Source organism: Equus asinus, chromosome 6 (genome assembly GCF_041296235.1).
Source record: "Equus asinus isolate D_3611 breed Donkey chromosome 6, EquAss-T2T_v2, whole genome shotgun sequence".
In the NCBI taxonomy this organism is placed as follows: Eukaryota; Metazoa; Chordata; class Mammalia; order Perissodactyla; family Equidae; genus Equus; species Equus asinus.
In genome coordinates, this window is record NC_091795.1 from 19,721,148 (window position 1) to 19,742,445 (window position 21,298).

The following is a 21,298-nucleotide window of genomic DNA, read 5'->3' on the forward strand; positions in this document are numbered from 1 at the left end:
ATGTGACAGGACGGACGTAGGCCCCACTACTCCGTTTGACCGTAAGTGGACGTTTGGAGGACCTGCTTTTAAAACGCGTATCTACTGAGGCGAGTGAGGGCGTGGGCAGATGTGTTGTTTTAAGTCAGGGCACAGTGTCAGCAACACCCAGCATCCATCAGGAATAATGAGCGTGGCCTGCCCTGGCTGTGGCCACAAATGGGGAGTGTAGTTCTTGGAACACTTTGCCCCAGTAAATGAGGGGAGCAGGGCGAGGGCTTGGCATGGAAGCCCCGTCGGCGGATGAGTGTGTTAAGCCCAGTGGTGATTTATTGTCCATCATTAAAGGATATTCATCAAAGGACATTCATCAAAGGATAGGATATCCACATAATAGAATACTCTGCAGCCACTGAAACATGTCAAATAAGCTCATTGGCATGGAAAATGCTTGTGGTTTATTACTGTATTTGTTTTCTAATGCTGCATAACAATTTATCACAAACTTTGGCAGCTTAAAACAACACTCGTCTATTCTCTCCCTTCTCTGTAGGTCTGAAGTCCAGTGGGCCCCCCCGGGCGCCTGCTGCAGGTCTCCCAGGCTGAAATCCAGGCGTCGGCTCGCCCATGCTCTTATCTGGGGATAAGCTGGGGAAGGAGCTGAGTCCACGTTCCTCAGAGTTGTGGGCAGAACTGAGTTCCTTGTGCTCAAAGGGCTGAGATGCCCAGCTCCTGGCCGGCTGTCAGCCAGAGCTCATTCTCAGCTCCCAGAAGCTTCCCACGTTTCCTTGGGTTGTGGCCTCATCTTCAAAGACAGCGATGGGTCATCAAATCTCTCTTATGCTTCCAGCATCTCTGACCTCCACTTCTGCCTCTAAGGGACATGGGATTACCTTGGGCCCACCAGACAATCCAGCATCATCTTCCTATAAAGGTCAGATTAATGAATAACCTGAATTAAGTCTGCCCACTTCTTTTTGCCATGTTAGTAACATATTCACGGGCGTGATAGCTCAATGTATTCATTGGTTCTGGGGATTGGGCATAGAATCTTAGGGGTCTATATTTAGAATTCTGCCTTACACAACTATCAAATAAGGCCAGATACAACACAAAACACTGCACAATACAATAACATTTTTGTAGGAAAAAAAATGCAGGCAGTAAAAATTATGGGCTCTGTTTGCTTCCTTCTTTATCTTCTAGGTTTTTTACAGTAAATGTATATCACTAGGATACTATGGAGAGTTTACATAAAACCAAAACCCATAAAAATTCACTCACAAGAGGGAACTCAAGGTTCGTTTTCCCACAGACACAATATTTTGGGGTGACTGGAGTCCTGTGACATCCCACAAAAGACTTAATCCCAAAGCTCTGTGCTCCATGCGTTCTTTCTAGTGGGCAGTAAATTCCAGGCTGTAATTCAGGATGCCAAGAATAGACAGCTCTTTCCCCTGGCCCCCCACCCGCTGTGAGGCCTCGCTGGGCAAGGGGGCTGTGACCAGGAGCTGTCACTATTACATCCACACAAGAAAAGGCCACTCCCTGATGTGTCTTCGCAAGAACATCTGCGTTAGGAGACAGGGAGACAGAGCCCCTCACAACACTGCCGCTCGGGGGCCGGCCTCTGCACAGGCATACCCATGTGTGCCTGCAAAATTGTGTGCATGACCACTGATCCCTGAGCACGTGGAACTTGTCCAAGGCTATGGTGGTGAGTGACAGAGGTCGGGGCACTGGTATCAGGTAGACATGAGTTCAAATCCCAGTTCTGCCTTTTAGTAGCTGTGCAATCTCTTGGGCAAGTTACTTGACCTCTCTGGTCCCAGATCTCATATTTAACAGTAGCTTTCAGGGCAGCTGTGGCAGTTATAGGATCTAACACATGGGACAGAGACTGCCACATGATAGGTACTAAAACATGTTCATTTCCTTCCTTATTTGGATGCTTGTGGCTGTTCCTCCTACTGAGTAGACAGTTGACACATTCACAAGGAGACTCCATTTCTCCACAAAATTCATAAGTAAGATCTCCAGTGCTTTGTCCTCACCTGAAAGTTTATTCTCAGCAGAGAGGACACTTCTCAGTTGCCCTCCACACTTAGGCTGGTGACAAGTTTTACAGGACGCCTGGCGGCTTAAGGAAACAGCCGTCAACGGGAACAACTGGAACAAGTGGAAGAAGGCCTCTACTCCCTAAATCTACCCAGGAGCTCCCACTGCACTTGAAAGAAGAACTGTTAATTAGGAAGGCTGGCAAAGCCCCCACACCTGATCCGGCCTCATCTCTCTCTTCTCTCCTGGCAGCTCACACCACCCCGGCCACACTTGCCTTCTCCATGTTTCCCAACTCCATGAGTGCATCTGCCTCAGGGCCTTTGCACTTGCTGCTCCCTTTGCCCGGAATCCTCTTCCCCTGATCCGAGCACACTGGGTCCCATCTCCTGTCCCGTCTCTAGTATCGTCTTAGCAGGCAGCCTCCTCGACCATCGTCTAAAGCAGATGCCCTTCCTTCCCTTGCAGCCCTCTCTTTTGTCCCACACACTCATGGCAATCTGAAATCACTGTATGCATTTACACGTTTACTAGATTTTTGCCTGTTTCCTCCTTCAAGAATGTCAGCTCCATGGGTCAAGGGACCATGACTGTGAAATCCCTGGTGCCCACATCTGGGCCAGGCACATGGTGTGGGTGGATCCCAATACCTATATGTAAATGATTAATTGTTCCTTCCCACCCTGCAAACGTGACCCTGGTTTCTGACTGCCAGAGAGCCATTTGTGGACCCCAAGCCACCCCCAGTCCACGCTTTTTGTGATGCTTGCCAAAGGGAAACGTGCCAGGATCCAGTGGCCCCAGACAGTCACGGATGGTGTTAGACCAGGGACAAAGGCTTCTCAGCTCAGCAGGGGGGCCAGGGCAGGAGGCGCTGGACCGGTGGTAACTGAGCGTGTCGCCCCCACGCATGTGCAGCCCCGGAGCTGAATTGCTTGGGATTCAAGAGCGGTGCTAATTCAGCTGACACCCAGGCAGAGGGATTGTACCTGCAAAAGATTTACTTCTCCTCGACCGTCTCTCATGCCGCCCCCGCTCCCCTCGCTGAGCCGTGCATCACGCTGCAGTTACAGCCAGCTCAGCTGCCTGTCGCTCAGCCCGCGGAGCTGGGCCAGGAGGAAAGGGACGGCCCCCGCTTCCCCAGTATGTATGTGCATGTATATATGTCCGCAGAGGAACATTTGTCAGGAGGCTCCAGGAGAGAAATGACTATTCCATAAAGATTTCATTTTTGTTGGAGTCTATCCATGTCTCTACATTGTCATAAAAATTCAATAGGAAACTTCCATAAAAAAGGAGGTATAATTAAAAAGAAATAGGGACAGCTCCAGCAGAGGTTGAAGATTAAAGATGGAGAGGCCCAGCACAGACGGGGGAGTTTTATGAGCTACCAAAGAAAAAAAAACACACCACACAGAAAACATGCCCAGCAAAACCCATCCTGGCTGCCTTCCGTGGCCCGCTGTCCCATCTGGGGTGCTGGCCTCTGGAGAGGAGGCGGGCACTCCGGGCTTCCTGCTCAGGGGCACGAGCTGGAAAGGGGGTGAGACCCCCAAGGAATGCTGCAGCTCCGACTGCCGACTGTCTGAAGCCGACAGAACATCAAAAGGAGGGGGGCCCTGCCCGCCTTGGAGCCACAAAGGTCTGGAGCTCAGACCAGCTAATCGTCTGCAGGTTCGTGACCTGGGCGGTTGGGTCCCTAGCCCTGGTGACCTGCAGGTCCCCGCAGATGGTCCAGGCTGTGGAGAGGTGGGCAGGTGAGCCCAGAGGTCACTCCCGCCCAGGCCTGTGTGCCCAGACCCATTGACACAGCTGCGCCCGGGGTGCTGCCTGGAAGCCAGAGGAGGTGTTCGAAAGCAAACGCTCGTCTAGAACCGGCCTGGAAGGACGCGCAGGAAACTGGTGACAGCGATTACCGCAAGGGAAGGAAATCGGCTTCACACAAGAGTCGGGGGGCTTTTTGTACTTGAAGATTTTTATAATGTGCATATACTGATTTTTAAAAAAAGTCATTATGACAAAAGGATACTATGGTTAATAGCGATCATGAAAAAATTTATGCAGACACTTCATAAGCTGAAAGATAAATACAGGGGCCCAGACCACAGTCTAGTAAACGCATCTGCTCTGTGTCTCAACACTGCTACCTGGGCACAGGGGCAAGAATTGTGTGTTTTTGGCTCCAGCAAGAAAAGCAAAGGAGGAGGATGTGTGCAGGCCAGACTGGGGAGTGGCACGTGGCAAGGCTTCCTCTCACCTTAATAATAAAGAATTGAGATAGCTTTTAGAAATTAGAAATGTGCAAGGAACTAAAAGAAAGGAGGCAAAATAATAGTTATTAAAACAATGATGGTTCACACTTATTTGGTACTGTTACATGCCAGGAACTGTTTAAAAATTTCATACATAATAGCTAATATAATCCCAATAACAACACTGTGAGATAGATATTATCATTGTCTTATTTTACAGATGAGGAAACTGAGGCCCAGAGACATTAAGTAACTTGACCAAAGTCACACAGCTAGCGCATATTGGAGCTGGGATTAAACTAGGCAATCTGGCTTCAGAGTCCACACACATTTCTCTGTGTGTGTCCTCTGCAATCTGTGTCCAAAGCATTCAGCTTCTCAAATCCTTTTATTTGAAGAGCTCAAAGGAAAGTAGAGAAAATACAATCTAAGGATCCAAACGGACAGATCTGAATGCTAAGGGGTCCTATGCTCCTGTTCTCACCACACACAGAATTCCCTCAGTTGTCACAAATGGTGACAAGGACAAAGCAGAAGTAAAAAGCGAGGTTCTCTCAGTTCAAGCTTCAGGAGCACAGGGAAGGGGCAAGAAAGAGGATGAGACAGAACATGAGACCTGAAGCTCCTGTTGGAATGATCCGTCTTGGCTAAGGGCCTGGACCACGAGCAGATCCCTCACATCTTATCTGCAAGAAACAGTGCTCGGCGTTTATCTCAGCCGGGCCTGCCCTCAGGATTAGCATTGCACAACCAGAGGGGACCCTGGCTGGTCTGCTCCCTGCTGGGTGTACTGGACCTTGAATCAAAGACAGTGGAACCCCCTCCAGCCCCTCCTCTGGGAAACCTTTCCTGCCCCTCCTCCTGCGGCCGGTCCCTGTGGGGCTGGCTCTCCGGGCTGCAGCCTGCCCCAGCCGCATTCCTGGTGTCTTCAGGAACCTTAGTCTCCGCTGCCCCGCCAAGATGTGGGCCTGGGATTCTTCCCTCTTTGCTCCAGTGCTGGCCTGGCTGGATGGGAAAACAAGTGGGAAAGGGTTTGTCCTGAGCAGAAGAGGGTAAAAGTTGAGAGCCAGGAGTGGACTGGCTTCTCCTCCCTGGGTAGCAGATCCTTGCCCCTCAAAGGATCTGGGCATCCCAGCCCCAGACCTCTGAGATGGGCCCACGCAACTCTGCAGCGAGGCCTGAGCTCCTGCTGCAAGCTCCGCACAGACCCAGGCAGGAGGGCCCGGGCCCCTGAGCCCGCTTAGCCGGCCAGCTTCTGAGAGCACGGTGAGAAATGGGATGGCTGAGCGGACTCACACACTCAAGCTCACAAAGGTCACCTCACACACGTGCCCTCACACACTCACACAACCTCACACAAACTCTCACACACACGTGCCGCAAAAGGCGCCCAGGATCTCCGGGGGAGATGACTAAAGCAATAGGGCTTTGACAAAATGTCTCCACGGCTTCATGATCGCGCCCTCAAATGGGGACCCTGACTTTCCCGGATGTGGTGAAATAAACCTAAGTTTGCGACAGAAAATACATGCTACGGAATATGGATGTTGGAGAGGTTATCAAAGGGAAGCAGTCTGTGCATCTGCCTTACTCTAGTCATGTCCTGCTGATACAAAAGGTGGAAACTGTTGGCCTTTGGAGATCTGCTAGAAGGGGTTGATGCGAATCCACACACACACATTCAAATCCAGCGTCAAAATATAAGAAATGGACATCGTAGACAAATAAAGGAAAACTTAGCGAGATAAATGGGTCTGCGCTCAATTAGAATCTGCTCACCGGGATTCCGATCTGTTCTTTCTTACCTCTGAAAGTTAATGACACGGGAATCACAGGCACATCAAAGAACGTGACTGTCCATCCAGTCACTAACGTGCCCCCAGAATGGCTCTCTAAACACCCTTCCAGGCTGAGTTTGTCCTTTCCTACTTTTCACTCTGAACCATGGTAGATATCAGAATCAGTCCTCCACAGTTCAAATGCGCCATGTGTTCAGAACAAAGTCTGATCCTGGGTTTTGATCTGCGCACCCACAGTGAGAGTAAGTCTGTGTGACTCCGGGCAAGTTCTTTCATCTCTTTGGGGCTCAGTAAATAAAGAGGCTAAAGCTACAGCTGACAGAGCTACATGGACAAAGATAGACCCAACGATGAAGTCTAAACTCCTCTGCAAGCAATGCCCATCACTACCCAAAACGCCCAGGGCCACCAACAATTCCTCTTATTCACTCTCTCCCTAAGGTTCCTATATCCTAAAAGCCATGCTTCACTTATCAACAGAATGCGTTTTTCCAGTTTGAGTTGACCAAAAACATACTTAACCGTCACGCAATAGTCCTGACTAGTAAGAGAAAACCAACATCTATATGAAAAATAAGATGCAATTCCAACCCAAAGTAGCGACATTTAACGTTTTCATTAAGGGTCCCTGTATATTTTATACTTAGAAATAGTGTTTACAACTTATAGAAATTATCCTTCAACCCTGAGCTATCTTCATGAATCTATTTGGGATCCAGGGCCCTTGAACTTGGAATTATTGCATCTACTGCTCTAAGGTTCAGGCATTCCATGATATCCAGCTTAAGAAATTAGGGCTGCCAAGGGGTCTCATCTACTATCATTGAGAATTGATTTGGTACCATCTTTATGGAAGCTATTTTGCAATATATTAAAAAATCTTAAAATGGGTATAGAAGAAGCTCTGGCTCTGATGATGGAGGGGTAGCTCCTACTGGGCCAATCCTCCTGAAGATAGCAATTAGAAACGCTGAACAAAACATTTAAAAAAACAACTATTTGAAAGCACTGGAAAACAACTACCAGCAGGCAGAAACTGGAGGGAATTTGACTTTAGAAAGGAGGAGCCGCACTGGGTGAGATCTAAGTTTATACAGGTTTCCTCTGCGGGCTCTCACGCCTGACATTTTATCAGAAGCTCCAGTAAAATAGATCATTCAAAAACTGAAGGTCATGTAGACATTTTCAATGAAGCTGACAGACTTCTTCATCAGGAAACACGAAAGGAAATTACTCAGGCTGAAGAGACACGACACCAGATGGAAACGTAGGTCTTCAACTTAAAAAGAAGATACCAGAAATGATAAATATATGGGTAAAATAACAAACTACTCTTTTTGTCCTTCCGTATTTTCTTTAAAGACAACTGTTAACTGTTTTGGCTTGCTGTCTACACGATATCATAAAGAGGATATTCTCTGACAATATTAGAAATCAACAACAAAAATATCTAGATCTTCAAATAAAAATTAAGCAATATACTTTTAGGCTTATCAATTATCGACTTAAAAGTAAAAGCCTAAAACTATAAAACCTGTGGAAAAAAACATAGAAGATCTTTGCAATCTTGGGATAGGCAAAGACTTCCTATATAGGATACAGAAAGTACTCAAGGAGCTCAAGATAATTAATAATTAGGGAAATGCAAACTAAAACCACAGTGAGGTACCATTTCTCATGCACTAGAATATGCCTAAAATTATAAAGACTGACCACACCAAATGTTGACGAAGACATGACACAACTGGAACTCACGTACTTTGCTGGAGGGAATACACAACTGCTTTGAAAAACTGTTGAGCGCTTACTTATAAAGTAAACATACATTTACAGTATGACCTAGCCATATTGCTTCTAGGTATTTTCCCCAAAGAGAAAACCATTTGACCACAAAATGACCTGTACGTGTTCTTCACAGATTTATTCATAATACTCCAAAACTGGAAATACCCCAGTGGCCATCAGCAGGTGAATGGATAAACAAATTGTGGTATAGTCGTACAATGGATCACGTCCCAGCCAATCTGAGGATAGACACAGTCACTGCAGACCTCAATGCTGTGCCCGTGGTGAGTACAGACTGAGAGGAAATACAGACGTAGACGCTAAGGCAGGGGGACATGGTGAGGTCAGAGGTCAAGACCTGAAGACCAGGAGGGCGGGGCCCTGCTTCCTCTTGAGGCTGGACCTTCCTCTCTGAATGCTACGGGGCACACAGACCCACTTCTGGCTGTTGGAAAGGAAGAAGCGAGAAGAAACCTTGGGCGGCGATAGAAACTTAAACGTCACTGAGCCATAGTTTTGAAACAGTAGAGATTGAGAAATCGTCAGGCAGTAAAATAAAAGATTTTGTTGCTACCAATAGGAAAGGGACCTTGAGCGCAAGATGTGCTTAGATATTAAAAAAGAGATGAAAGTTGCAGTCTTTTGTACTTCCGGCATGCAGTTGAGCTAATCTTGTATTTCGAGAGGACCTAAGTACGAGAGCTGGGCCATGAGAGGCGCAGCCCATGAGAAGAGAGGAGGGGAGACAGCGGCCGGAGACTCCAAGGACGCCGAAGCCAGCTTTCGGGGTGCCTTTGCACTAGGGGTACCCCCAGTAATAAAACATGCTACGGTAGGGTTCGATGAGCTGTGCTCACTTAAAATAAACTTTTCTCCCTTTGAAATTCAAATGAACTCCAGCGCAGTTTCACCTCTAGCGAAAGAATATTTTCCACACTGACTCAGTACCAACTCTGCGAAACAAGTCTGCGTTTTGTTGAATACGAAAATTTATTGTTAAAATAAAATCTTACTATTCTCATGAAATCCTCAAGGTTTTTAAGTGTTCAACTTTCCACCTCAGAATCCAAAGTCCTGGAGAAGCCCTCGCTTCTGCTCCAGGAAGGAAAGGCAGGGAGACGCTCCCTCCACCCTCTGTGCCCTGCCCCCCAGGCATAACCAGTGGACCAGAGGGGCTTCTCGGTGGCCCCAGGGGGGTGAGGTGCTTTCATCACCAGAAAATTCTAGACGGGTTGGAATTTAAGTGAGTAACCATGCCCGTTTGCCTGGGACTGTCCCCGTTTTAGCCCTGAAAGCCCCGCATCCCGGATCATTTCTCAGTTCCATGCAGGCTATGCCGTCGTCCCGCTGCCAGTAAGTCAAGAGTGGTAGGTCAGAGGTTCTCCCTGGCTGCAGGGCAGCTGCCTCCTGTTCTAGAGCATTCTCCTTGAAAGGCTTCCGGATGCTGACGCCTCCATGTGCGCCCTGCTTGCTTCAGCCTGTTCTCCTGGCTGTGTTCTCTGATATCAACCCCACCCCGCCCCATGCCTCGTTGGATGTCAGCTACAATCTGTCTGCCTTGCTCGTCTTGGTACCCAACGACACCAGATACCGGGGGAGTTCCCAAGAGGACCCAGAGTTCAGAAGGCTTTTTGAACACCTATGAGTTATCTGTAAATTTACATAGCTTTCAATTCTGATGATAAACAGTATCTTTTATTTGTTGTTGTTTTATTTAGAGCTACGTAATTCCAAAATGATTAAAAAATTATATGGTGCCAATAGTCACTTTACTCTTCTAAGCCCTCACACCTTCAAGTGAAAGTCTGATTTGGGGATTTGAGTTTTTGTCGTTTCTGGCCCACGTGAGCCCTGCTGGGGAAAAATGTAGTCACAAAAAGAAAAAGGACACGGTAATGCTCAGGGTGCTTCAGCTGTGTTTCGGGGATTCATCTCTGAGGCGTGACTGCAGCTCTAGATGAAGATGGCAGTCCACCAGCGGGAGGATGGTTTGGACTGCAGCCTTCATTTGTTCATTCATGGATTCATTCATTCATTCAACAACTATGCATTGCATGTCAAGGTGCTTCAGAGATGAAGCGAAAACAAAAACCCTGTCAGCGTTCACAAAGGCTCCTTCCTGCTGCTACTGGTCCTCTCGCCCATTTTTGTCCCAAAAGACAGATTAAGATAAAGATCTGACAAAGACAGGTTAAGAGCGGGAAAGCATACAAATTTATTTAATATAAGTTTTACCTGACATGGGAGCCTTTGTGAGGAAATGAAGACCCCCAAGAACCAGTTGGACCTGCGTATTTTATGCTGGGGTGGATGAAGAGAGCACAGTCGTGGAGGAAGAGGAGAGGTCAAGGAGCGTGAGGTGATCGTGGTAAACTGGAGGAGACTCAGCCAGGCCCGTTTGTTAGGATTCTTCTTGGTGTCTCTGTCTTCGGAGACGAGGCTGTTCCTCTCCTCCAGGTGTAGGGAGGGCACTTCTCACAGGAGGGCTTTGTGACCTGTTCCAGGGAAGAAGGGCGAGGCAGGACAGGAGGTCAGAGGGAGCTTCCTGCTTCTGCCCTTTTCCCAAAGCCCTTCAGCTGAAAATATTCAATATGCCCAGGTGTCATATTTGGAGGTAGTATGTCCTGAACCCCATCAGGGCTCTGGTAATAAAGATACCATCTTATTTAATGGAAGAGCCTGCTGTTGTATGATAGGTAACCCGGGGCAAAAATCGGTGAAGCCGACTCCATCTTGCATCACCGCCCCTCCCTCAACGCACCCCAGGCACACCCCTCATTGACAGGAGCCAGGGCCTTGATGCCAGGACCTGGTTACCAAACACATTAGCCCATTTGTAAGATGGCACTAAAATGAGTCCTCAGGTCCTCCATTTATTCAACACAGTAGACAATCCTTGTATCACAGGTCTTGAGTGCAAGCAACAGAATCTGCACCTGTGAACTCTACCACAAAGGGCCTGTGTGGTGAGAGGACGGCAGTTCCCAGAATTGCGGGAAAGGCTGGGTTATAGGTTTGGGGATAGGCAGGCTCCAAGGGCTGCCCGGGGGGCCAGAGAATAGGAATGGCAAAAACAGGCATGACACAGGAGTCACATGACCAGGGAGTCTGTGCTGAGGTGAACAACATAGGCTCCCAAGACACAGGCAAGAGCATCCCAATGACAGAGCTTGGCAGCATGTCCACCCCTGGCTGCACCGAGAGAGAGGAAGAGGCGGCACTTCTAGCTCCTGTGTGGCATTGGATCTACCCCCTCCCCAAGACACCACACGACGGAAGGAAGGGGCGCTGCCCCGGAGGAAGTGGGTGCTGCACAGATGGGAACGATGCTGGGTGGCCCCAGATCCACTGCAGCTCCTGACAAGCTTTCCTCGTCCCTTTGCACAACTAGGCTTCTCCAGGTGCTGCTCAGGGATGCAGGAAGCCTATAGAAGCTGGAACCGTCAAGAAAGCTGAATCTCCCCAGAGCCTGTGCATAGAACCACACTTTGACTTTGGCCCAGTGAAACTGATCATGGCATCTGGCTTCCGGAACTGTCAGAGAATATATTGGTGCTGTTTTCAGCCACCAAGGATGCGACAGCAGCCACGGGAAACTAGAACATTTTGCACAAGAAAAACAGGAAGGTAGAGAAGGGCCAACGGGCTGACTTGTCACATCCCAGGAATCCAGACCCAGCCTCCTGCTGGGAAGCATCCTCCTGGTCTCCCCACCTGAAACATCTCCTAAACAGGAGAGTCCTCCAGGGTTCCGCATAGCCTGGGTACAAGCTGTGATCCTTCATTAGCTTCAAAGGGGCTGCTCGCCAGCCCTCAGCCTCCAGCAGACAGGGCATTTGACCGCCCTTCTGAACCCCATGCTGGCGTCGTAGCCTCTGAATGCCGCAGCGAGCCCTGGAGCTGGAGCCAGTGTTGGAGCGGGTGCTGGAGCTGGTGCTGGCCCGCGCCCGGCGGGGCAAGAACGCTCAGGGCGGACCTGGGCACCTGCACAGCTCCCGAGAGTCTGAACTGCCGTCTTGATCGTATGAACAAGCACGTATTGGAAACATCCACATCAGAACAGGAGCCTCTAAAGGCTGGAAGGTAACGATGGTGCTGCTGTCGCAGAGCAGCTGCCATTACCGAGGCATTTTGACCCCAGAGCATCAGAGACACCGGGTCGCAGGTACCCTTCCAAACATGCGCAAACAAGCCCAAGTGAAAAGGCTAGGACTCCTGCTGGCTCATTTTTTTCCAGCCTCAGCCCAAATGCATTTATCTCAACCTTTCTCAGCACAACGGGGTGTGAAGAGGGGGAGGGGAGACGCTTTAGCGACTCGCGGTGGGGGAGGGTGATTTGGTCCAAGCTCCCTTTAACCCAGGATGGCTTTCTACTGACGCAGAGAAAAAAGTCCCGAAAGAAAGGGGGCCTGTAGTTATTTGCTTCCTTTTGCTTTTTTGGTTACAACAGTCAGAACTGACCTTCAAATATAGTCCCCAAAGACATCAGAGCTTGACAATGACGAATGGGGAACAGCTGTGTCTGGGCCGTCGGAGCGGCAGCTTCCTCCCCGGCGCGTGGGCTCTGGGACACAGGCAGCGGGTCACTGTCCGGCCTTGGAGGCCAGACAGATCGGGCCCTGGTGGCTTCCGAAGGGCCAGGCTCCCCCTGATGAAGTTGGGCAACTCAGGATTTTAACTGCCCTGGGAATTAGGGTGTGCGCCTTGAATGAGGAACTAGGACAGGTCCCCATTTCCCCCCCCCCCCGGCCCCCCCGCAGCGTTTGACTCAACTGGCAGAGTTGCTTCTCCCTCCCCAGGCCGGCCTGCCACGCAGGGGACACACAGGATCTGCTTTTCCGGACCACAGCCCAGCTCTGCAGTCCTGTGCCACTGTTACGGGCGCCCACTCACTCTCCTGCTTCGACTCACTCCTCTCCTCCCCCGCCCCCAGAACCCCCACACGACCAGGGCAGATGGGAGCTAAAGGCCAGGGCAGCCTCTTCCTCTCGGGTCTCCCCACCCCACTGAGTCTCTGGTCCCCACTGGCGCCTGCCTCCCTGGCAGGTTCCTCACTCCGGAGTTCCTCTCTGGCCTCTGCACACTGCACCCACAGGCTGCTGCCGCCGCTGCCCTAGGAGCATTCAATGGAAGCTCCAGGGGGCTGGAGGGTCCGAGTGGCCGCAGCGGACATGGCGGTGTCTACTCCCAGGGCAGCCAGTACAGGAGGCTAGGGGGCATCCCACAGGGAGTGGGAGGAGCCTGCCCTGAGCCCTGAGGTTCCTCCACGCTCAGAACCACTCCCTGCCCGCCAGTGAGGCAGCAGCAGGAGTGAAGATGCCCCACCCCTCCCTCTCCCCCCACACTCACAACATACATGTGTGGCCAGCAGAAACCGGCGGCTCTTCCATTTATGTTAGGAACTGCGAAGACCTACTGTGTGCCAGGTTCGAGATGCCAGCAGTTAGGAGGCAGGCTCTAGAGTATGACTCCCCAGTTCAAACTCCAGGTCGGGGAATCATCTCCACATGCCCTGGCATTTCATAACCTCCAGGTGCCTCAGTTTCTCCATTTTTAAATGGTGAGAAGTTTAGCACTTTCCTGCAGAGCTGTTTGTGATGGGTAAATGACACAGCGCCTGTTGAGTGCTCCTCACTGGCCTGACACGCAGGAGTGCCAGTTACAGATGAGGAAAAGAGGCTCAGAGAGCCGCCCCGCAACCGGCCTAAGGGCCAGCGTGGAATTTGAGCCCAGGTGGTCTGGCAGTCTGTCCACGAGCCCACAGCCCCTCACACCTGTCTGCCTTCAGCGGACTCACAGTGCACACGCACGTGTCTTGCTGTCCACACTGCTGGTGGATGCCCGCTGATGCCGGGTGGGAAAGCTGCTGGGAACAGTGTCGTGGCACGGTGAACCTGAGCGGAGGGCAGGGGGACGAGGGGGTGGCTGGAGCCCAGTTCGCTCTTATGAAGCACTTCCTGAACTGCACATTCGGTTACCACAGAATGAGTCAAAGTCCTTTCAAGTGGCTGCTGCGCTTCCCTCTGATCTGGCACAGCCTCCCCTGGATGGACGGGCAGCAGCCTTTCCTGATAAGCTGTCAGACCCGGCTCAGAAGACCCCCACTGTGCTCCGCTCCAGCCTCCACACTGGCGCTGCTTCGCTTCTCCCCTGCAACAACCCCACAGGGCAGGTCTGGTGTCGCCCTCATTTTACAGATGGGGAAACTGAGGCTCAGAGAGGTGGGGTGAGTTGCTTTGGATCACACAGCTCGGTGTGGCAGGGCTGGGATTTGGACTCACCCCTGTCTTTCTCTTACCTGCCCTGCTCTTCACGGGCTCACTGCAGTGAGAGGGAGCCATGCTCACCTCCCCTGCCTGGGTCAGGTGGAGGCCTGGAAGCTCTCTCTGGGCCTGTTTGCAAGTCAGGGGCTGGGGAGGCAAGATCGTGGAGACAGAAGGATTAGAACCAATTTCTCACACCCCAGGAGGAAACGGGACTGTGCTCTCTAAGTGGGAAATACAAGGGCCCCACTAATGGGACAGTGTCCCCCCGTGGACTCATTCCCAATAAGAAAGGGGTCACTGTGCCACAGAGGGTCTCGTCTGAAAGACTGAGATTCTCTGGATGAGGGCAACAGCCGCAAAAGGCTGTCTCTGAAACCTGGCTACAGGACCAGGCGCCTGCCTGGGGGGGAGGCCTCAGCTGAGGAGGGTCCTTCATGGGGGGGGGGAGGGGGGAAGGAGAGACGGGGCTCTCCTGGGAATGTGCTGCCCAAGACTCCTGTGGGCCCCGCCCCAGAGGGGGCCTTTTGGGTCCCTGGACAAGAAGGAGAGATTCTCAGCAGTACTGAGGAAATAAGAGAAAAAAAGGAAGCAGGTGCATTTAGACACACAAACACGGCCCATCCAAACACCACTAGCCCAGGGGGTCTGACTTGTGCTGGTGGTGATTTGGTTCTTTGCTTTTGCTTATGTCATTGTTGTTTCGATTTGATTTAGGAGTTTTCCTAGTAATCACTACTAGGAAACTCAGAGGGCCACAAAAATGAAAAAAAAAAAGGGAACAAACAAAACAAGGCGATAACAGCTCAAGTCTGATGCTTTTCACAGAACTCGCTCGTCTTGTTGAAGTGGAAACGAGTCTGCACCTAAAGTCGCATCTTTTGTCCTGATTCCCTTTGTCTTTGTTTCAAAAGTAACTTGCGATTAGAGAAATAATGCACAGCCTCCTCATAAAATATTACAACACGCTAAGTAAAGCTCAGAACCCCTCCCCGCTGCACAGAGGGAGGGTCCCTCCCCGGCTGACCACCACACTCTGGTCACTGGGGGCCTTTACAGACTGCTAGAGCTTTCTAGGCTGTTTATTTTCTGCTTAGTTTTTGAGAGTGGGCTGGGTGCTGGGGACTAGAGCATATGCATAGAGAAGGGTGTCGCCTGGGTCAAACCCCAAACTTTGCCACCATGCCTCTCTCCTCAGAAGGACCCAGAAAAGTCTAAATTGCCCGCAGACTCTTCCTCCAAACAATGCCTCAGGCTTCTTTGCAAAGCTCTCTCCTACACTCCTCCTCCGCTAGGCCCCCAGGATCCGGCCCCAGGCCGGCAGGCATCAGCGTTTCCATTTTACTGAGGACAAGCCAAAGGCTCCTCAAGAATTAAAGAGTCTGGCACAGAACTGTTCTCATGGGACAGTTTTTCCATGACAGCAGCTACTCCATGCCTCCCGGTCCCGCCTTCTCACCAAGGTCTCAGGAGATAATGACCTTCCAGGCATGAATGTCCTGTGTCTGTGCTCCCATCAGAGTCCCTGAGGTCCCCGACTAGTGCTCCTGCCTCTGGCTTCATGAAGCTCTGGGCCTGTGTTCTTATGGGAGGGGGCTTTCTATTCAGTCTCTCAACCAGAAGCCCAGGAAGACTCGTGAGCTCCTGGGACATTCTAGGGGGTCATAAATGCCAGACCTTCAAGCAGCAAGTTGTAGAAACAAAGGAAAGAGATGCACCAACCTCCAGCCCAGCCCTGCCTTTCCAAGCTGAGCACATCCACACAGGGTTATGGGGAGGCAGGGCCTCCCACGTCCCTGAGAGGACCACAGTATGGCTCCGAGGATACAGTGGGCTATTGTGTGGGTGGTAGCAACTGAGGTGGGGCCATCAAGTAGGAATAGTTGGGAGAAGAGGTAGAAAAGTAAGACAGTATGAAAACTTTAGGACTTGGTGTCTAGAGCAGTCTTCCCAAAGAGTATCCTGCAGACAAGCTCTGCACACAAAAGAGTGTGCACAAAGGTCTGGCAAGCTTGTGAGACTTAAACTTTCCCTTCCTAGAGGTTAATAATGGTCATCAGCACATTAAAGGCCCTGAGAAGTCCTGCAGTAGTGGAAACAGTTTAACTGTCTAACCTAAGATTTCCCAAACTTACTAGTCCAGAGAACTCTTTTTTGACAAAATGCTTGTGGCTTTCTCCCTGAGGATCGCATGTTGAGACCTGCTGGCCTAGCCACCTAGGGGTAGGAGCCCTGTTGGTCCCAGTGCTTCTTCAGCAGTTAAGATCCTCTGCCGCCTAGGCACCCACCAGGGCCCTGGCACCCAGTCTTGCCTCTGACAGGTTAGACAGACCAAGGTCTAAAATCCCAGGGTGTTGATAACACTTTTAATGATGGCTTGGGTTTAAAACTATGGGGTCTCAAACTGTGGCCCATGGGCCAAATCTGGCCCACTGCCTGTCTTTGTAAATAAAGTTTTATTGGGCACAGCTACGCTCCTTCCTTTACCTGTTGCCTGTGGCTGCTTTTGAGCTATAAGGGTAGAGCTGATTAGTGGTGACAGAGAGCATATGGGCTGCAAAGCCTAAAATATCCACTATCTGGCCCTTTAGAGAAAAGTTTGCTGAACTCTGGTTTAAAAGAAAATCAAAACTCACCTAAAACATTGATTTTATGGAGCCTCAATATCCTGGAAAATTTGGATTCTAAATCTCTGTAATTTGGACCAGTGCAGGTTGTGCTGTGGTAAGTTGCTGATACGACTGGCCACACCAGGGTTCAAGTGTAAAGAAGAGTGTGTAGTGTGTGTGTGTCTGTGTGTTAAAGAAGAAGATGAGAGTAGGAACAGCGATGGGGAGGGAGAGAGGAGTTTTCTTGCTTAAGAATATTGAATTTGGAGTCAGAGCAGAGCTCAGATTCCAGCTCTGTGACTGGGCAAGTTCTGTCAGCCCATAAGCCTCAGCCTGATTATGTGTGAGAAACAGGGAGATAATGTCACCCACTGGACAGGGTTGTTGCGGACAGTGAATAAGGTCACGTATGCAGAGCGCCTCCGCCACCCTGCCGAGGACTCAGCACTTCTTGTTACGTGTGCCCAGCAGATGCATTCAGTGTTCAACAGATATGATTCCTATACAGGAATCATTCAAGGGACACGTAATCATATTCAGGGGGCAGGCAACATCTGGGCAAGACAAAAGCACCTTTCTTTCCCGGTTGGATGGTAGGTGCTAATTTAGGTCACTGGAGTGTGACCTTCAACCCCGTTCTCAGACACCACATGTGGCCATTGACCATGTCACACATAACTAGGACACGTCCGGCTGCTCCATGTAGGAACCACACGACCTCCTGGGAAGCAGGTGCCCCGCAGCCTAAAGATGACCCATGGGCAAATGACAAGGTGTGAGCAAGCTTTATCCTGGAAGTCACAATGGAACATTTGGGACTCCGGGGGCAAACTCAGCAGACCTGCTCTCTGTCAGCCGGCAAGGTCCGCCCGGAGCGACGCTGGTGTTTATCTGCCACATCCTTTCGTTTTTATTGCACTCAGTCGCCTTGTATATTTAATGGGGAAATTTGCTGAAGTGGTTACTAAGCCACGAGGCAAAAAAGGAAGGGAGTGGGGAGCCGCTCTCCGACCCCGAAGTTGGCAAAGTCGCCTCATTAATCAGACCTGTGCTGAGATACGACGTTCTTCATGTTTGGGGCATTAAAACTTGAAGCTAAAATTGTAGCAGGAGGTAATTTGAGTACATGCAGCCTGTCTCTCAGCAATAGATTTATGATGTTTACTCAACAATGGATGGGAACCTTCAGGGGAAGAAGGATTCTTGCCTCTCTCTTTTCAAAAATACCCTGTCAGCTCACAGTGATCAAGTTCTCGAGTTTTGTGTGAGTGTGCAGAGCCTTAAAAAAAGTCTTCACGGGTGACCAGAGCGGGGAACTGTGTTTGATCTTTGCCATTCTGAGCTCAGTCGAAGGAGGGATTGGAACGAGCCGTCTGTGAAAAAAAAGAGTTGATCGCAGCGTGCTAGGACTGCATCACTTTGCCTGGAATGTTCTGCCTAGAACATATAGAACTTTACAGTGCCATCCACAGAGGCCCCGAGGCTGAGTCAGGAGCCCCCGATCACTGTACTGCCTTGCGAGGAGCTCTGAGAATTCCCAATGAAAACTCCCACGTTCTGGGCTGAGGTCTGCTGCCAGGGGCGTCCCGGTGACAGTTCCTGGAGCTGACGGCTGGTGACTCCAGAAAATGGAAGCCTCCCTTTCCCTGAGTTTTTGCACCTCCTTTCTATGAAGAAACAGAAAGAAGGAGGGCCACGCCCTTCTGTCAGTCCAGGCAGGTGCTGCCTTCAGGTCTCGCGGAGTGAAGGGCGCGGCACTGGTGGCTCAGAAGGAAACCTCTTTCCAGAAGGAGTTTCTTGACCATGCATCCCTCCTGCGTCTGGACAAGGAGACGAGGAGGTGTGCGACCCTGGCAGTGCTCAGGGGCCTTCATCTTCTGACTTAGGCTACCAGGCAGGTGGGAGTGGGGAGGGACGGGCTCCTCTCTCCACGGGTCGCGCTGATCCTTGGTTGTATGACTTTGCCTTGGGCCTGGTGGGTTGGCGATAAATTGGGGACAGTAACACCAACCACATAGGGTTGTTTCACAAACTGTTAGTTTACAGTTTTAAACGATTTGGTTAAACAGACCCACTTTGAGTACCAGCTTTGCCACTTCCTAACGGGGTCATTTTGGGCAAGTTGCTGCTCACTCTGAGCCTCATTTCTCATCTTAAAATGGGGGTGAGGCTATTACCTGCCTCCCTGGGCCGTGGATGAGTGTATGGGAGTGCTTTGTAGGACAAATATGCTTGTATATTTTCAATAATTAGATTCTTGTCTCATTTTGATGGAAAGATGCATTTCTCTTTGAACTTGGGGGGAGTGGATCAGAGGCGACTGTATTTTATGCCAAAGTTACAAACACTGGCATAAATCAGGCTAAGAATTGTTCTATTTATACAGTCATGGGTTGCTTGATGACGGGGACACGTTCTGAGAGACGTGTCATTAGGTAACTCCATCGTTGTGTGAACATCACAGAGTGTACTTACACAAACCGGGATGGTATAGCCCGCTGCACACCTAGGCTGCATGGGGCTAATCTTATGGGGCCGCTGTTGTGTATGCGATCCGTTGTTGGCCAAAACGTCATTCTGCGGTGCGTGACTGTGCAGGCACTAGGAGATCTAAATGACACCCAACATGTTACCCACTTAGAAGATCCCAAAGTCCCACCTGAGGGGAATGCTCTAAGTTCACAACCTTTCCTTGAAGAGGCTCCAGGACTTGGGTGTGTGTTTGTTTTGTCATCTCAGCCAGTGCAACAGATTTAACAGATTTTTTTTCCCCAGTAAACACTAGAATTTCCCTGCCTGAACTAAATTCCAGAAACAGGAAGTTAGACTCAAAGAAGCAGCCCCCCAGCTTGCTACCCTAGGGCAATAAACCGAGGGAGTCGTCCTGCCCCCCCGCAACCCAGAGAGAAAGGCTGAAGGCTTTCGAAGGTGATTAGCAATTGTAATGATTAATTGTTGGGGAAGATGTATTTACCCGCGGAAGGAATACGTTCACATCTACCTTTCTTATAATGAGGCGTGTTCCTGAGCATACCACAACTTATCTACAAGTATTTATGTAATTTTGCAAAGAACTTTCAAGATAGAAACGCACCCCGGTGCACACACGCAGGAGCTGTACCCATGTAGCCTTTAGTCTTTGCCTTAAGACTACTGTTTCCTCCTCTGGCTAGAGAGCCATGGCCCTAGTCATTCCCTAGTACCCGAGAGAGGCGGGGCCTTGTAGACACTGGAACCAACCAACCAACAAGACCGGTGACAACAGGCACCACACAAAATGACTTTTCAAGATTCGAAGTGCATCTTAAAATGGCACACAATTTTCCAATTTAAATACTTTCAAATGGGGGCTGGCCCCGTGTCCGAGTGGTTAAGTTCGCGCGCTCCGCTGCAGGCAGCCCAGTGTTTCGTTAGTTCGAATCCTGGGCACGGACATGGCACTGCTCGTCAGACCACGCTGAGGCAGCGTCCCACGTGCCACAATTAGAAGAACCCACAACGAAGAATACACAACTATGTACCGGGGGGCTTTGGGGAGAAAAAGGAAAAAATAAAATCTTTAAAAAAAAAAAAAAACTCAAGCTGAAGAGACACATTTAAAAAAAAATAAAATAAATAAATAAATAAATACTTGCAAATGAAGCAAGATGGAGTCGGGGGGGAGATAGCCTTAACCACAGGCCACTAAACTTCTCACAAATATTTTATTAACACAATCCTCAAACTTACCAGTCTCAACAAACTTTGCATCGGTTGACATTCTTATCAACTGTGAAGGATAAGGGTTGGGAAATGAATGAAATTTCCATTCTTTAGTATTTCCCTGATGCCCCCCTCCCCATTGTTGGCTTTGGGAGTTGGCTGTTTGCAGAGATACTGGCACATGTGGAACAGGTTGCTAGCCGTCAGGCCAGCTCAGGCCTCCCAGAACTAAACCTCTAAATGAATTGCAGAGGACTGAAGACCTGGAGCGATGCTTTTCTGCAGAGCAGACTCGTATGTGTGCATGTTCCTAACATTAAAACAAGTAATGTCCCCAGAGGACAGGAAGGGGGTGCTTTACAAGCAAAGATAATCTATGATTAGAAGTACGCGGTCCATCAGATAAAGACACCACACACACAACTTGGATTTTAGCCGATTCTTTGATTTATTCTGAAAGGAAAAAAGAGGAGAGAAGAATGGGGACCGAGAGTGATACGCGTTGACTTCCCAGGAGCTGGCTCTCTGAACACGCTTTGTCGTTTGTTTCAATCACATCTTTTGAAAAGATGCTGTGATTTGTTTCATCTTCTCTGCCCCTTCCTCTCCTCTTCCTCCGTCTTTTAAGAAGGCAGGGAGAAACTGTCTTAAAAACCCTATCAATACCATCCTATATCTTAGAAGATTTGAGATATTTCTTCTCGATGTCCTCAGCTTACCCTCCAATGGGAGCGTTATTTGAAAGCAGCTCCTCTGGCATCCAATGGAGCAGACACACAGGCTGTAGGCATAAGCAGTGGGAAGAGGGAGAGCTGTTCTGAGGCTGGGTCGTTTTCAGGGCTTAAGAACCC

The 21,298-nt window shown here is 49.9% G+C and overlaps 1 long non-coding RNA gene across 3 annotated transcripts in view; it reads right to left on the reverse strand.

Moving 5' to 3' along the window:
* Positions 1-21,298, reverse strand: part of LOC106838541 (uncharacterized) — a 304,473-nt gene that overhangs the window by 212,699 nt on the left and 70,476 nt on the right. For all 3 annotated transcript variants that reach the window (XR_011503880.1, XR_006529459.2, XR_011503879.1), the window contains one exon: positions 10,109-10,368. This is a non-coding gene — a long non-coding RNA (uncharacterized lncRNA). The remainder of the gene's footprint in view (positions 1-10,108; positions 10,369-21,298) is intronic.